We start from the raw sequence: 12240 nt of genomic DNA on the forward strand, positions 1-12240 counted from the left end.
ATAGCATTTTCCAGAGATGCTCAGCTGCTTTATCAGATCTAACAAGCTTCCTTGCTGGCCCAAATCAAAGACCTGACTTAGAGTTATAAAAATACACTTGCTGCCTTATTACGTTTGCCCTTCTTCTAAGAAGCCATCTCAAAATAGAGATCAGGTGAGAAGTAACAGGATCAGCTCTAAAGCTGCTTTCTGTCTCCCTTGCTTGTCTTAAAACAGGGCTTCAAGGCTCCAGGAGAGAAATAAAACCTTCCTGTGACCCACCAAACCACAAAATATACAGAGGCTGTTCCGCTCTGTCGCCCTGTTGTAACAGAGGTAATATAATGTTCCACTCCCACTCATTATAGATGATGTTTATGGACTTGGTGACATTAGGGAACGTTAGGCAGACTTCTGGCAGCAAGACCTGCTTCTTTTCAGCAGCAGTTGGCTGTTACAAACCTGCACTGATTTTTCACTGCAGGAGAGAAGTGGGAGGTACCTCACTGCTTTGGGTCATCAGCTGTAATCAGAGCTGAGGCTTTGAAATGAATTGATCAAACTCATTTATGAGGAGAGGCTGAGGCAGCTGGGGGTGTGCAGCCTGCAGAAGAGGAGGCTCAGGGCAGAGCTCGTTGCTGTCTGCAGCTGCCTGAAGGGAGGCTGTAGCCAGGTGGGGTTGGGCTCTGCTGCCAGGCACCCAGCAACAGAACAAAGGGACACACAACAGACCAAGGGGACACAGTCTGGAGTTGTTCCAGGGGAGGTCTAGGCTGGATGTTGTTAGGAAGTTGTTGTCAGAGAGAGTGATTGGCATTGGAATGGGCTGCCCAGGGAGGTGGTGGAGTCTGTGTGGCTGGAGGTGTTGAAGCCAAGCCTGGCTGGGGCACTTAGTGCCATGGTCTGGTTGGCTGGATAAGGCTGGGTGCTAGGTTGGACTGTTTGAGCTTGGAGCTCTCTTCCAACCTGATTGATTCTATGAAACTAATGATGTTACTTTGGGGGTGTCCCAAGGTGCTTTTTCAAATGCCAATGGACTATGATGTGGACATCTTCCTTTTGTGAAGTTACTGTTAGGATCTTCCTTCCTCCCTCCCTACCTTCTTCAAGCAGAGGACAAACAATGGGATAGAGACAATTCAGGTCTTCCCATTCCCACAAGGAATTCAGAATTCCCATAAGGCACTTAGAAAGTTGGCTAATGCCCAGACCCCTACTCCCTGCAGGCTGAAGTGGTGCAGCCTTCTGCTACAGATCCTCTAAAGTGTCAGCACTACCACTGAGGATCATAGAATCAACCAGATTGGAAGAGAGCTCCAAGCTCAGCCAGTCCAACCTAGCACCCAGCCCTGGCCAACCAACCAGACCATGGCACTAAGTGCCCCAGCCAGGCTTGGCTTCAACACCTCCAAGGACAGCAACTCCACCACCTCCCTGGGCAGCCCATTCCAATGCCAATCACTCTCTCTGACAACAACTTCCTAACAACATCCAGCCTGAACCTGTCCTGCCACAGCTTGAGGCTCTGTCCCCTTCTTCTGTTGCTGCTTGCCTGGGAGCAAAGCCCAACCCCACCTGGCTACAGCCTCCCTTCAGGTAGCAATGAGGTTACCCCTGAGCCTCTTCTTCTCATGATCACTGACCATTAGAGCAGCAAGGCTGTCTGCTGAGCTGCCAATAGCTAACACTGCCAACCTGGCATGATGCCATTCCCCATCAGGGAAGAGAGAGTTCAACAGGTTATGTTTTGCTGGGTCTGAGCAGGTGAGAGAGAGCCCAAGTATGCACTGTGCTCAGTTTTAAGACAATCTTCTGTGTGGGAAGCTGATTAAAAAGATTCATTTACCTGCTAACATCAAACTTCAAACCTTAAACATGATAAAAGGAGCCAGGAATCATGGTCTGAGTTTTCCCTGCTAACTTCTGCACTGCTCAGTCCCTCTGTGCCCTCATGAAGCTCTTCGAGGTCTGCCAGGTGAAAGAGGTCTGGGTCTGATGTGTGTAGCTGGGCACCAGTTTGCTCAGTTGCCCTGAGAGGCAGAACAAACAAGGACTGGCCTCTGCTGTCGCAGCGGATGTGCAGCCCCTGCAGAGCCTGTCCCTGGTGTCCTGTGTGTTTATAGCTACAGTAGTTAATGCCAGAAATAGCTGAATTTTCTCTGATACAGCACAAGTCCTCCTCTGAACTCAGCCATTAGGGAGGCTTGGTGTTGTCTTGCTGGAGCATGCTGGGCAGGAAGGGCAAAGGGAAAAACAGGAGTGAGATTATACTTCTGGATAACTTCAGCATTCCCAACAATTCAGTGTTGTTTTGATGGCACACTGTGGCCTCTTGGTGCAAATGCACAACTGAGTGCAGCACTCAGGCCATGACCACGTGCTCATGCATCTTCACTGGGGCTCCCCAGAACAGCCAGACCCTGCTCCCTGCCTTGCCACCACTCTATAGTAGTGTGAACCACAGCCCCCTGGAATGTCCCTGCTGACCACACGGGAGGTGGACTAGATCACAGAATCACAGGTGATCCTGCCCCTCGACTCTGCTCTGGGGACACCCTAGCTGGGATACTGCACCCAGTTCTGGAGCCAAAGAGAGCCTGGGCTGCAGCAGCAGAAGTGTGGCCAGCAGGGCCAGGGAGGTGATTCTCCCCCTCTGCTGTGCTCTGCTGAGACCTCACCTGAAGTCCTGCATCCAGCTGTGGAGCCCCTGGGGCAAGAGGGCTGTGGAGATGCTGGAGAGTGTCCAGAGCAGGGCCAGGAGGATGCTGAGAGGCTGCAGCAGCTCTGCTGTGAGCACAGCCTGAAAGAGTTGTGGCTGTGCAGGCTGGAGCAGAGGAGGCTCCCAGGGGACCTTCTTGTGGCCTTCCAGGATCTGAAGGGGGCTGCAAAAGAGCTGGGGAGGGACTTTGGAGGGTGTGAGGGAGTGGCAGGAGTGGGGGGAATGGAGCAAAGCTGGAGGTGAGGAGATTGAGCCTGGAGGTGAGGAGGAAGTTGTTGAGCAGGAGAGTGGTGAGAGGCTGGACTGAGTTGCTCAGGGAGGTGGTTGAGGCCCCATGGCTGGAGGTGTTTGAGGTCAGGCTGGCTGAGGCTGTGTGCAGCCTGCTCTAGGGTAGGGTGTCCCTGGGCATGGCAGGGGGGTTGGAACTGGCTGCTCCTTGTGGTCCCTTCCATCCCTGACTGATTCTAGAATCACAGAAGCACAGAATGTCAGGGGATGGAAGGGACCTCCAAAGGTACTACACAGTTACTACCTGTGCTTTATATTCTCAGTCTGCAGTGTCCTGGTATCACAGAGCCTTTTTGTTTGGAAAAGACTTTTTAAATCATCAAGTCCAGACACTTCCTAACTCTGCCATGCCTGGTGCTAAACCATGTCCCACCACATCACATCTCTGTGTCTTTTACACACCTCCAGGGATGGGGATTCAACTGCCTCCCTGGGCAGCCTGTGCCAGGCTTTGAGAACCCTTTCTGTGAAGAAATTACTTTTAATATCCAACCCAAACCTCCCCTGGTGTAACCTGAGGCCATCTCCTCTCATCCTATCACTTGCTACTTGAGAAGAGACCAACCCCCACCTGACTCCAGCCTCCTCTCAGGCAGGTGTAGCGAGTGAGAAGGTCTCCCCTCAGCCTCCTTTTCTCCAGACTGAACAATCTCGGTTTCCTCAGCCACTCCTCACAAGATCTGTGCTCTAGACCCTTCTCCAGATTTGCCACCCTTCTCTGCATGCATTCAGGACCTATTTCTTTTAGTGAAGGCCCCAGAACTGGGCATAGTGTTCAAGGTGTGGCCTCACCAGTCTAGACTACAGGAGGACAGTCACTTTTCTGGTCCTACTGGCCACACCATCGCCAGGTCAGGCCAGGATGCTGCTGGCCTTCTTGGCCACCTAGGCACATGCTGGCACACACCATCCTCTTTTGCTGGGCAGTTTCCTGCCACTCTTGCCCCAGGTATTCATGGGGTTGTTGTGATCCAAGTTCAGGACTCATTGCTTGGCCTTCTCGAGCCTCATCCCACTGCCCTCAACCCATCAATCCAGCCAGTCTAGGTTGCTCTGTAGGGCCTTCTTATCCTCAACCTCATCAATAGTCACTCCCAGCTTAATGTAGTCTGCAGAGTTGGTGAGGCTGCCCTCAATCCCCTCATCCAGATCCTTGATAGAGTTGTTAAAGAGAACAGGCCCCAGTACTGAGCCCTGGGGAGTGCCACTGGTGACTGATCAGATTGAAATCATCAGCAGCTTTCTACCTAGAAAGCTTTTCTAGGTTTTAGATGCCTCCTCCAGCTTTTTGTCTTCATTAGAAGAGGGGCTTTGATGCTTGCTCGTATTTTATCCTCTGCCACTGCATAGCCACTTCACATCCAGTATTTCTTGGCAGATTTTTGCAGCCAAGGGACTGGTGAGAGGTCTTAATGCCTCACTTAGCACTCTCACAATGCTATTTATTCTGGTGTCTATCAGCTCCTTGTGAGCTATACCTTAACAACCAGGCTGGGGGGAAGTTGCTAACTTGTGAATTATTTTGGCAGTTGTTCCTCTTCTTCCTTTTTTCCCTTTTGAACTATCAAGTTTGGAGTCAGTGGAGACCCCGGAGAACTACCAGGGATCGGCATGTCTCCTGCCACCACAACTGACCATGAGATCACAGAATGATAGGGGTTGGAAGGGACCTCTGGAGATCATCTGGGCCAAGTCCTGCTGCCAGAGCAGGTTCACCTAGAGCAGGATGCACAGGAAGGTGTCCAGGCAGGCTTTGAATGACTCCAGAGATGTGGACTCTCTGGGCAGCTTGTCCCAGTGTTCCAGCACCCTCAACATGAAAAATTTCCTCCTCACATTTAGATGGAACTCTTTGTGTTCCTCTCTCTCTATGAGGACAGGCTAGGAGAGTTGAGGTTCTTCAGCCTGAAGGGAAGGCTTCAAGGAGACCGTGGAGTGGCCTGCCAGTATCTGAAGTGGGCTACAGGAGGGCTGGGGAGGGACTATTGACAGGGTCTGGTAATGCCAGGATGAGGAGGAATGGGTTTGAAGTGGCAGAGGGGAGATTGAAAGTGGATGTTAGGAAGTTGTTTGCAGTGAGGGTGGTGAGACCCTGGCACAGGTTGAGGGTGGTGAGACACTGGCACAGGTTGCCCAGGGAGGGGAAAATGTAAAAACAATGTAGGCATGTGGCAGAGCATTGTACAACCAGCCTGGTTCATCAGGGAACTGGGGCTGGAATTACCTGGTTTGCTCTTAGCCCTTCATAGAAATGACAGCCTTCATTTGTGGAGCTCTCCTGAGGACTCTTGAGAAGCAGCCTCCACATCAAGGTGAGCAGGAGCATCCAGGGTAAGCAAGTGGCCTGGGATGTGGAGGGATGGTGAGAGCAGCAAGGGTGGTGTAAGGGGCATGGCTGAGACTGGATCTCCTTTGCCAAACCTGCCTCACTTCCCAAGCACATGGAGCCCCCCTCCCGGCTGCTCAAGGGCGGTGATTGGGCCCTGGTGCTCTGGTGACACCCCACCTAGAGTACCATGTCTGTCTGTAGGCACCCAACAGAAGAATGACCTAGACCTGTTGGAGTGAGTCAAGAGGAGGCCAAATAATGATGGGAGGGCTGGAAGCCCTCTGCTGTGAGGACAGGCTGAGAGTTGGGGTTGTTCAGCCTCGAGAAGGCTCCAGGAAGACTTTATTGTGGTCTTTCAGTATTTGAAGCAGGCTACAGGAAAGATGAGGAGAGACTACCAGGGAGAGTAGGACAAGGGGTGATGGTTTTAAACTGAAAGAGGAGAGATTTAGATTAGATATTGGGAAGAAATCCCTTACTGTGAGTGTGGTGAGGCACTGGAATAGGCTGCCTGGAGATGTGGATGTTCCAGCCTTGAAGGCTGGGCAGGTTGGACAGGTCTTTGAGCAGCCTTGGCTAACTGAAGATCCCCTGTTCCTAGCATGATGACCTTTAAAGGTCCCTTGTAGCCCAAACTATTCTGGGGTCAGTGTGAGCTGTTTCCCCTTGTGCTTGCCTCGCATGCCTGTATGCCTTGCCATTTTATCAGGTGAGGGTAGGAAGGTTTCTCTCACCCCAGCACTCTGGCTACATCTGAGACCTCACCCTGGCAGCTCTCCCACTCTCCTTTAAATTACCATCGCTCTGCCGGCACCAGGCGCTTCGTTATTAATAATGCAGCAGGAAACCTGCCATAGCAGCAGTGCTGCTGACACGAGTCCTGAGCTGGAACCCAGCTACCAAGGAGCACTGCTTGAGAGGAGTAGGTAGGGAAGCAATTTCCTTCCTAGTGTGTGCTCATGCCTGTCTTGGAGCTGCTGGAGCCGGGGAGTCGAGCCTCTACGTTGAATGGTGCCTCCTTAGGGACCAGTGTCTTGTTTCAGCAGGGCCATCTGCTTCCACCACAGCCTTAGTCAGCTTCAGGTCCTACAACAAGCTGCTCTCATTGCTGCCTGCAGATGGCTTGAAAGATCCGAGCATTGTAGGCAGACATGATGTGAAGGCATGAGATGATGGCCATCCAGGGAGCTACCTCACTGGCAGGCATGTAAGGGGTGTTAGTGTGCACAACGAGGGGCCCAGAGCCACTCAGGAATCTTGCTGCAGACCCATCTGAACTCTTACCACGTGAGCTGCAGCATCCTCTTCTTCCTCAGCTCCTCTTTGTCGCTGATTCTCCAAGTGTCACCGGGCATGAGAGCAGCCTGTGACACACTGGCCAGGGATGCTTTTTAGAGAGCCATTAGTTAAGCTGATTTATTTTGTTCACTCTGTGTCCCTGGGGTGCCTGTGAACCAACACATCAAGTGCACAGGGCAGAGCAGACATCACTGGAGAGGCAGATGCCAGTGCACTCCCAGCACCACACGATGGTGTTTGAGGAGATGAAACGAGGTCTTCTCAAAGCAACTCCCTAACGGTGGCTAAACAGACACCATGTGAGCAATGATTCCCATGCCAACCAACCTAGGTGCTTGGTCTTCTCTTGTGGGGACAAAAGGAAACAGCCTCAGGCTGCACCAGAGGAGGTTTAGGTTGGACATAATGAAAAAGTTCCTCCCCAGAAGGGCTGTGAAGTCCTGGAGCAGGCTGTGCAGGGAAGTGCTGCAGTCCCCAGTTCTGGAAGGATTTAAGGCATGTAGATGTGGTGCTGAAGGACCTGGTGTAGGGATGCACTTGGCTGCTAACAGTTGGACTCGATGGTCTGAAGGGTCTTTGCCAACTCAAACGATTCTACAGTTCTAGTCTGTAGAATCATTCAGGCTATACAGAGCTAGATAGAGTTCTATTTCCCAGTGGTCTCTCTAGCACCTAGATGCTGCCACTTCTTTTCCCCTTCAGCTGCATCCATCCCCTGCTGTAGCTGACACCAGAGGATTAAACACACTCCTTCCCAGCCCTTGTCCACCATTGCCTGGTGATCACTGCCTTCTGCACCATGCTGCTTTTAAGAGGATTTAGGCTGCAACACCTAATTTATCACCCTTGAAGCTTAAGGAAGGGTTCTACACCCCAACTGAGAGCTGGTGGGGTCACACATTAAGGCTGGGAGATGAGCATTCCATGTCCTGCCCCAGCACAGTGTCACCAGAGCAGTGCACACAGAGCCAGCTTAGGTTTTTCAGCACTGCCTTTTCAGCTCTCTTCAGCACAGGAAAGATCTGTGTTCTCCTGCCCCAGCCCCAGGTGGGATAGCTCTTGGAAGATCACTGCTGCTCGCGTGGTGAATTCGTAGACTCATAGTAGTGTTTTGGTTGGAAGAGACCTTTAAGATCCACAAGTCCAACATAGCCCTGCTGAAGTAGTCCACCACGAAACCACGTCCCTCAGCACCACATCCTTTTAAATCCCTTCAGGGATGGACACTTCCTCCCTGCCTTGGGCAGCCTGTTCCAGGGCTCGACACCCCTTTTGGCAAAGAAATTGTTCCTGATGTCCAACTTCAACCTCACCTGGTGCGACTTGAGGCCATTTCCTTTTGTCCTATCCCTTGTGCCTTGACAGAAGGCACTAACCCCCACCTCACTCCAACCTACTTTCAGGAAGTTGTACAACAGGGAGAAGGGCTCCACCCAGCTTCATTTTCTCCAGGCTAAACACCCCCAGTTCTCTCAACAGCTGCACAGGGGACTTGTGGTCTAGACCCTTCACCAGTTTTGTTGCCCTCCCTTGGATTCAGACCTGAGGTCATCCTCAAGTCCCAGTATGGGCACAGAAGCATGGATATAAATACAGATTTTTATCATCCAGTTTGGAAATGCAGACCCAGGTTTATGTTTTAGTGTTTAGTTTTTATTGTTTGGGTTTAATTTTTACTTTCTTTCTGTTTCTTTTGTGTGTGTGTGCTCATTTTCAGGAGGGCTTAGCTGGATGAATTACACAGCTCCACTTCACCACCCAAGGTGAGGAAAACACTAAGATCCCAGTGGCCATTTCCCACCCTTTGCTGAAGAACAGACTGAAGAGATGTGTGTAATTACCTCAGCCTGCCTACCATGGTATTTTCATTAATACTGGGGTTTAATGAGCTAGGAAATCTGGGCCATTGCGTGCTGGTGAAGAAAGCTCATCCCTCCTTCAGCAAAATATGTTAGCTGAGAGCTTCCACTGAGATGAGCAACTGCTTCCTTTGAACTCATGAACCATCAAGATTAACTAATTTGCCTAGACCACCTGCTTGGCTAACAGTCCCAGAGGCCTGTTGTTTTCTCTCTGTAGTGGGAAGCAGAAACCTAGTTGGTGCCTATATGTTTCTGTGCTGAGCAGGGGAGGTCGGCTAGACCACACCATCAGCTCTGCACCGACCAAGCAAAGGGGCATGGACAGCACAAAGCCCCACTACCAGCCTCTGTTTCCTGCCCTGGGACTTGCAGCCCTGCAGAAATGCTCTCTCTGGATCCACGAGGATCTCAAGGTCCTCCAGGAATTGCTATATAAAATAGATTTATCCTGCTTCTCCCCTTGCTCTGCCTTGTGCTTATGCAGAGCTGGCTGGGGTGGATCTTCTCCCAGGACACAGTCTTTGCTTGTTGGATGCTCTGTCTGTGGGGAGGAGTTGACCATGGAGCTGTTAAGGAGTCCTTCATACACACACACACAAACAATTCCATCCACAGTTAGCCCAAGAAAAGAGAATTTGTTTCCATCCAGCCTGGGGATTCTTCTATTGCACTGCCCTACATGAGCACCACCCCACAGTGCACCTGGTGAGGTTTCTTCCATGGATCATAGATTTAGTTTTACCATAGAAGCCTCCAAACATTACAGTATCTGCTGCTACATCAGGATCTCACTCTTCCATGTCTGCTTCCTGGGGAGTGGCAGGTTCTGTGGCGTCCCAAAGGGGGACCCTTACGGGGAATAGGTACTGTGGAGTTCCAAGTGGGCACATGTGGGGAATAGGTACTGTGGGGTCTCAAGTGGCATTTGACTATTTTGGGTCTATGATCAGATTACCTTGATAGCTGCTGGAGCACAGGACAGACCCTGTAGCTTCAGCCCTGTCATCCTCACAGGGTGACTTGCTGAGTTCAGGGGGACACCACCTCTCGCGGAGGGCTGCGTTTGGTGTTTCAGCCCTAAATACTCTTCTGCTCACTGCTGTTACCACTTTAGATGTGTGAAATGCAAAGCCTGAGAGGCGTTGTGGGCAAAGCCAGCTTGGCAACCCTTAAATTAGCAACGTGCAGGCGCACTGCGTTCCGCCTGGAGCTGCTGGTGCCGTTAACGCCGGCGGCGTAACGAGCCTTGCTCCGCGTTCCCATGCAAGACGTGCAGATGGTGTATCCTTGCAGCTCCGTGGGCTGGCCCTCGGCACGCCCGGGCAGCGGGAGCACTGTCAGCACCCAAGAGGGGAAAGGGACTCTCTGGCTGACCATTTATTGGGATGGAGCTGGAGGGTGAGACAGATGGCTGGGGTTTGCTGGCAGGGAACTCCCCTCCTGTTTGTTTAATTAGTCACCAGACCTGGTGAAAGCTCGAGCGTGCCACAGGCAAGCGCCCAGGTGAGATGAGATGCACTGTTTGTGCCCGACGTGCGGGAGCTGTGGGAAGTGACTTGGTGATCCTCGACCAAGGGTGTATCAAGCAGAGTGTGTCCAGCAGATCGAGAGGTTCTCCTCCCCCTCTACTCTGCCCTGCTGAGACCCCATCTTGAGTACTGCCTTCAGTTTTGGGCTTCCCAGTTGAAGAGGGACAGGGATCTGCTGGAGAGGGTCCAGCAGAGGGCTATGAGGATGATGAGGGGACTGGAGTACTGCCTGGTGAGGAGAGGCTGAGGGACCTGGGGCTGCTTAGTCTGGAGAAGACTGAGAGGGAATTTGATCAATGTTTATAAATACCTGAGGGCTGGGGGTCAGGAGGGGGGGACAGGCTCTGCTCACTGCTCCCTGGGATAGGACAAGCAGCAATGAGTGTAAGCTGCAGCACAGCAGGTTTCAGCTCAACACAAAGGGAACTTCCTTCCTGTAAGGGTCCCAGTGCCCTGGCACAGGCTGCCCAGAGAGGTTGTGGAGTCTCCTTCTCTGGAGCCTTTCCAGGCCTGTCTGGATGCATTCCTGTGTGACCTGAGCTAGATTGGATGGTCCTGCTCTGGCAGGGGGGTTGGAATGGATGATGTCTTTGGGTCCCTTCCTACCCTTGACATCCTCTGAGCCTGTGAACCTCTGAGTGATGCTCCTGCACACATTGCCAGGCATTCCTGGTGGCTTCAGGCAACTGTTATCTCTTTGTTATATTTTTTCCCCCAAAAAGAGATGGATTCATCCACATCCGTTGCTTTTTAAGCCAAAACTTGGACTTTTCTCTAGTACCCACTACAGCACACAGATGCTTCCGAGGAGTGGATTCACCAGTGTAGCACCTCAACACCTGAGCACATCTTTTATCTCCAAGCTTCCCTGTCTGCAAAGCAATGGGGACTAGGAGTTGCTGCAAAGGTACCAGTGTTGCTTGCTCCCTAAAGCACCAACTCTGTGTAGGTCAGACATCTGACACCACTTTGCTGTGCCCACAAATAAACCTGCTTTACACCCTTCATAGTATCACTGACCATTTTGGGTTGGAAGGGACCTTTAAAGGTGATTTAGTCCAACTCACCTGCAGTCAGCAGGGACATCATCAGCTAGAACAGGTTGCTCAGAGCCCCAGACAACCTGACCTGGAATGGTTCCAGGGATGGGGAACCTACCACCTCTCTGGGCAACCTGGGCCAATGTTTCACCACACTCAGTGTCAAAAATTTCTTCCTCCTTTCTAGTCTAAATCTCCCTCTTTTACTTTCAAATTATCACCCCCTGTCTTGTCACAGCAGGTCCTGCTAAGAAGTCTTGTCCCCATCTTTCTTGTAGCCCCTTTAAGTACTGAAAAGTCACAAGAAGGTCTCCCTGGAGGCCTTCCAGCTTCTTCAGACTGAACAACTCCAACTCTCTCAGCCTGGTCTCACAGCAGAGGGGTTCCATCTCTTGGATCGTTGTTGTGGCCTCCTCTGACCCTGCTCCAACAGGTCCATGCATTTCTGAGGACTCCAGAACTGGACCCAGAGGTCCAGCAGAGGGGTGGAGTCCCCTCCCTCCACCTGCTGTGCGCAGGTTTTATATGCTTAGGTCCTGCTCAGCATCTGCCACCTTCTTGCAATTGCTCGTGCTTGGAGCGCTTTGGTCCACGTTTGCTGCTCTTGCACATAGCTGGACCAGTAATCCCCTGGACCCCTGGATCACTCATCCCTTGGATACAGAATCCACAAGGGAGACCAATATCCTGAAAAGGGATCTCTGCTCCCTAACAGTGGTTAACTCCATCCGTCTCCCCCGGCCTCTCCCCGAAACCACAGGGCAGCGTTTACTCCTCATTCCCCAAAAACTTATGCTGCCTTCCAAGAACGCCCTTTCTTTGCCGGTGCTACGCCATCCGCCAGACCCAAAAGTGGCGTTTCCTACCCCCGCACCGCGCCGACGGTGTCATTACCCCGCAGCCCACTAGATGGTGGTTTTCTCCAGCGGGAAATCCGCAGCTGGAGCCAGGGCGGGGGAAGGACCCACGCAGGGCGGGGGGGAGGACCTGGGGAACAGGGCAGCGAGGCCATCTCCAGCGCCCCCGGTCCCGCGCGGTGCCCCGAGCGGCCTGGGCTGCCGCGCACGGCAGGCAGCACCGCAGGGGCCGCGCCAGGCCCGCACCGCGCCGCGCAGGGAGGGGGGGGGGCGCAGCCTGCCCTTCGCCTCCCTGCGCCCCGCCCCTCTGCTCTATGACGTCACCGCTATGCAAATGA

General features: G+C 52.4%; 1 long non-coding RNA gene across 1 annotated transcript; it reads left to right on the plus strand.

The window, feature by feature from the left end:
* The first annotated feature begins 255 nt into the window (after positions 1-255).
* Positions 256-9262, plus strand: LOC135180256 (uncharacterized). The gene is made up of 2 exons (XR_010304349.1): positions 256-315; positions 8332-9262. It is a non-coding gene; the product is annotated as an uncharacterized LOC135180256 (long non-coding RNA).
* Positions 9263-12240: the final 2978 nt, after the last annotated feature.

This window comes from Pogoniulus pusillus, chromosome 1 (genome assembly GCF_015220805.1).
Source record: "Pogoniulus pusillus isolate bPogPus1 chromosome 1, bPogPus1.pri, whole genome shotgun sequence".
Classification (NCBI taxonomy): domain Eukaryota; kingdom Metazoa; phylum Chordata; class Aves; order Piciformes; family Lybiidae; genus Pogoniulus; species Pogoniulus pusillus.